We start from the raw sequence: 6000 nt of genomic DNA, 5'->3' as shown, positions 1-6000 counted from the left end.
AGCACAGGCTGCACCGAGCAGACAACCTCCGCCAATGCCAACAAACTCCGCCGAATCCGACAAACTCCGCCGATGCCGACAGTCTCCTCCGATGCCGACAGGCTCCGCCAATGCCGACAAGCTCCACCGAGCCGACAGTTTCAGGAGACTGTCGGATCGGCGGTGCTGCTCCGCCGAGGCTAACGCTCGGCGGAACCTGTCGGATCGGCAGAGCCGCTCCGCCGAGCAACAACGCCGGAGCCTTGCCTTCATGGCTCCGCCGAGCCTGTCGCTCGGCGGAGCCTGTCGGACGTTCGGCGGATACTGTCGGATCGGCGGTGCCGCTCCGCCGAGCCTGACTCGGCGGAACCTGTCGGAGTGGTGGAGCTGCTCCGCCGAGCGACAGGCTCGGCGGAGCCATGAAGGCAAGGCTCCGGCGTCGGGGCTCAAGGCTCCGCCGTCAAGGATCTGGCTTCGCCGTCTACACGCCATGAAGGCAAGGCTCCAGCGTCAAGGCACAAGGCTTCGCCGTCAAGGCTCAGGGCTCCGCTCCGCCGTCGAGTCAAGGCTCCGCTCCGCCGTCGAGTCAAGGCTCAAGGCTCAAGGCTCCGCTCCGCTCGCTATACCGCCGTGGTGTTGACGTTTCCATGACATTTACTGACGTATGCGCGTCCGTTGTCATGCACCCGATAGCAACAGAGACTCTGTTTTTATTTAAAAATCTAGAATCATAGAAATGCTCATCAAAGCACTGAACTTCAAGCACTCTAATAAGAAAGAGTAAATTCTAGAATCATAGAAATGCTCATCAAAGCACTGAACTTCAAGCACTCTAATAAGAAAGAGTAACTTCTCCTCCTGGGGTAGAACATGATTTATCTGACCAAATAAGTGCTTCCCGTGATACTGTGTTTTTAGTGGCAGCAGATGCAGTCCTGTATGTCTGTCCATTTACAGTCAGTGAATGTGTAACATAAATGATGCTAATTGTGAAATCTTTGTGCATGGATGACTTAAGTCCCTCGAGTATAAGATCAGCTTTCTTTAAAGAACCAATGTTCACAGGGTAGGCATTGCCGACATTGTATTTTGTATTACAGTATATATCTGTATAGGAAGAGGGAGATTGGGAGCTTGTATGTCATATGTGATGAATATTTTCTTGTTGATACAACGCCAAAGTTTATGGGCTGTTAAGTCCCATTAATAAAAATATATATATACATAATCAATCAAGTTGTTGTCTTGTAATAGCTTTGCTTAGTTACACTGACATTCCGTGACTGTTCTTCCTTTTTGTGGGGTTCACCAGAGCTTTGTGTACATTATAGCCCAAACCTGAATGCTCTGCTATACCAAATTGTGAGAAAACAGAAAATCCAGAAAAAAGTATTTCCTATATTTTAAATTCAAAATACATGTATTTTGTTACATTTTCTGGCACCAGGATTTTGTATTTTGTATTTTGTTGTAATACATTTATTTGGGGGTATTTTGTATTTTGTATCAAAATACATTTTGATGTATTTTTGCCCATCTCTGGATATACTGTATATAAGCTTGGCATTTTGGGCCTGCTCCTGTTTGGAGCGGGCTTTTTTGGATTGCTTGACCTATGGAAATGCTGCCAGCAGCTATGTCGAGAATCGCTCTTAACTTGTTGACTCCAGGGAAGTGAAGAAGAGCTTGGTTGTAGCGTTAGCATATCCAGCATCCAGCAGCTACAGTGACCTGCAGTAAATGAGCCGCCGCCTGTAAAGGCCCGGCGACATACTCGACTCACTATTCAGCGCCCTAAAGCCCCACCCCCGCTGGATTTTCTTAAAACTTTTGAATCATCAATTTTGGAGATACATGGTTTTCATTGGAGAGCAACATTCACATGCTATGTAAGCTGATAATAATAGTCTGAATCAGCTTCATTGGCCAAGTATGTGTACAAATACAAGGAATTTGTCTTTTCTATTGATATCTAACAAAATGACAACAATAATAAAATTAAAATTATTTGTACATAATGTGAGACACTTTGCATGCAATCACTCCCTCTACCTCTCTATCATTCCAGTGGGCGTACCCTTCACCAGTGCGTTTATCTCGTTTATTATGTAAGTTTCAAATTGTCATGAAAAGGCGCTGAACAATTAAACTGACAAAAATCAATTAACCCAGTCACCACCTTCTGGGAAAACTTAACTTTCTAATATCTGAACTGGTCACGACATGTGAGTCAATCAACTTGGTCACTCACTTGAACTTAATTACGAATAGACATCCTTCAGTTAACAGCATCTTCATTTTAGTTTGCATTGTGTTTGAGTACTGGTGAGGAGCTCGGACATCTGACGCTTGGACTGCAATTGCAAATCAGCACTGACTTCCTGAGAAAAGCTGAAAATCAGACACCGACAAGCAAAAAACAATCAAATGTATTTCTTTCGTTGCATCTCCGGCTTCTGTTTGGCAGTCTCTCAAGCATTCGGATTTTAAAGTTTCTCACCAGGACACAAATGATTTGCCTCCTGGTTGAGGTATTGAGTAATAATGCCGTCACCCTCCTGCAGAAATATTACGGCCATTCTGAGTTCCGGTCAGTAAATATCTTACTTATGGGGAATTTCAGCTGTTTACTCCCTACAAATCGGACCGCTGGGTTGCATATAAGCCTGCTGCGTTGACAGAGAGCCAAACGGACAGCTTTTCTCCAAAAAAACAGCCAAAGAACTCAGTGTGGTTTGCAGTGTTTCCCGCCCACTGCCTCGCCTTTCTTTCCTGTTTAGCCCCGAGCAGCTATCAAAACGCATTACATTCTCCTGTGTCAGCGCCACCGCAGCTCGCCTCTCCAGAGCCTGATGCCGCTTGTTGCGGTGCCCTTACCCTGGGCATCATGCAGACTGGCCACTCTGCGTGCACCAGTGTGTGTGTGTGTGTGTGTGTGTCTCTTTAGGGTGGGCTGAGTTTATTCAGACTCTCTGGCTGGTGGAGCGATGGCCGCAACCAGCAGAACTCAAGAACTGTTGACATGACACCACTCACCCACCCACACATACTCCCACACACCCACACACACAGTGTATGTCACCATGCATCCTTCATCCATTCTACAATCTTCCACTGAGCCACAGAACAAACATGACAAAGATGACAGGCAGTAGCATGTCATTCAAGTCCCTGTCTGTCTCTCTCTCACACACACACACATGCATGCACGCACACACACACACACACACGCTCATTTGCCAGCGTACTGTCTCCAGTATGTATCGCCCTTGTTTTTGCTTTTATCGTCAAGGTCACACAGTACATTATATAGCATTCACTTCAGGTTTGTAGTTAATCTGAGCTGTTAAACAGCAAACTGAAGAAGGAGTTCACAGGCAAACCTTTTCCACATTCTCCCAGATTCTATTTCCGTTTTTAACCCTTATTTGAACTCGACTTTACTGGATTCCACCCGCTTTTTAATGAGTTTCAGATTATCCCTCGAAACAGTTACACGTTGCATCTTATCATCAATAAATCATGACCTCATTAATTTCAACATATTATTAAAGGGTGAGCAATTTAAATAATCGCTTTCATCAAATATTGTTCATAATAATGAAGGAATAATCATTAAGTGACTCTTTTCTTTTATAGTGCACCAATAGAAATGTGATCTGCCGTTTGACGAGCAAGCCTGATGAAATACATGCAAAAGATGCCGTACAAACTCTTCTCATCTTCTCAACTTACTGATCTATACTGCTGTGAAAATGAATTCTACTCCTCCTATACATTTCAATACATACATACATTTATATGTATATACATACATACTGTATATACACATATATACATATACTGTATACACATACACATCTTGCACAGTTGTGACATTATCGCAGTGACAGACACATAAACACAAAGTAGTCAAAACCTCGTCTGTTGGAGCTCCTGCTCTGCCATGATGACAAGGTGAAAAGAATACCAAAGTCACTGTCACAACTGTCTAAGTGCTCTTGACAATGCACTTGGAGTCTATACACAGATGCTCAGTTTCAGCCCGATGTATGTATCTCAGTGTGAAAGTGAAGCAAGGTTTAAAGGTCAACAAAGTGCAGCAGGGAAAGTATGAAGTTTCCTCTGCGAACAGTTTCCTTTCATGTTAACAATAGTCTCTCTTCCCTCTGTGTCCCGTATCTCCTGCCTGTGTCTCCTGATTTACAGAGGAGGGTCCCCCGGGGGGGAAACAGGAAGCTGACAGCTGCACGCCACCGTCTTCACATCTTGCTTACATCCCTGCCACCTGATCTCCCCTTAATTTAAAGCTCTTCAGAAAGCACCCATTACTGTAACTCTACCTTCTTCTTTTCTCACATGAATGAACACCCACACAGTATACTATGCTGATGACATTCACTCTCTCCTTTCCTACAACACTATGTCATTGCCAAGTCTTTGAAATGTACATCTGAGTTGCTTTTCAAATTAAAATAATTTCTTAGAGCTGGCAGTCATTTATTCACTTGTTGCCCAAATAGCTAAAGGCCATTTTGAGGAGTGATTCTAAGAGCTGCATAGAGCTGCTGGTTGGAAATATGACCTTCGATGACCTTTACCTTCTTGCTTATGAAGACTAACTTGCTCTAAACAGCTGTGGGATCTTTATAAACACTTAATCACTAATAACACAGACACACACTGACTGTCACCGGCGTTTCTATACCCACCGCCCCCTCCACTACCTTGTTACTCAATACCTCCACCCCACACATGTTGCTGAGACATTATACTGGTGGGAAACCATTTTGACAAAAATGGAACCTACACAACAATAAAACCCTTTGCTGTATTTTTAGGGTTACACACTGAAAAGGTCTATCATATTGGATGATTCAAAATATCCTTTTTTAGATTTCCTCTATATATGTATAAAAGTGATTTAACCCTTGTGCCTCACTAAGGACATTTTGGGCTTATTCATTTTGTTTAATGTTGGCTGTGTGTAATGTATATGGCATACATTTTTGCAAGGGTGTACATTTTTTTGTTTGGAAATTCAACCTCAGTTCCTAAAATAAACATACAACAAACGGTGTAGCAAAAATACACTTAAGTACAAAAAAGTCCCCATTGAAACCAACTGAGATCCGACGGCCATAGCAGCACACAATCATGCATTCTATCATGCCAGGCATTCAGAGCCCTGGCTTTAAAAAGTATAGTTTTGACTATTTTCCACGAGATTGAGCCATTTTGTCACGTTTGCCCGGGGAAAACATATGTTTTTGATGCGATGCATCTTCACTGCATAAATCACTGAAGTGCTCTTTTAAAGGCCTGCACCACTTTTTAACAGGGAGTCAAAGGGATTTAGGTAACAACTTAATAAATATTTAGTAAGAAAAGTAAAGTAAGTAAATATTTATAAAAATAATCAAAGAGAACCAATAAGAGTATTGATAAGGAACCAACCCGATAAGCAGTATCGATAATAGTACTAATATCTATGAAATACTAACGATCCCATCCCTATTTCTGGTAGCATGTTGCAGCTTTTAACTGCAAAAAAGCTCAGATAAACCCAGCCCACACGACATGATGAAAAAAATAATTGCACCATGTTGTAAACATGTTTATTTCTGTTGTAAAGTTGTGCATTTTACCATGGGGGTCTTTTGGAGCCAGCCTAAAGTAGCCACTTGAGGAACTGTAGTTTTCCTCACTTCTGCATTGACTTAAGGTCTCAGCACCAAATCTTGCCACCTGGATTTAACCAAAGTAAATAAAAGAGACGAATAATAAGTCCCCCTGAGGAAGATGTTTTAAATACCCTTTAAAGGCGTAATGGCTAAACGTCAAACCAAAAGGTTTCATTGACACCAGACTAGATACACCAGGATACATAGGGGTTGGGTTTGGCTGAGTCAGATGCCAATGGCAGTACTCAGGTCCTAGTGATTTCTTATTTACATCTTTTTTTTTTTTATTTCTCACTATCCATTTTGTACAAAAGAAAAACAACTTCTCCAGTCAGAC

This window comes from Pholis gunnellus (assembly GCF_910591455.1).
Source record: "Pholis gunnellus genome assembly, chromosome: 22".
NCBI lineage: Eukaryota > Metazoa > Chordata > Actinopteri > Perciformes > Pholidae > Pholis > Pholis gunnellus.
This window is presented reverse-complemented; position numbering follows the sequence as displayed.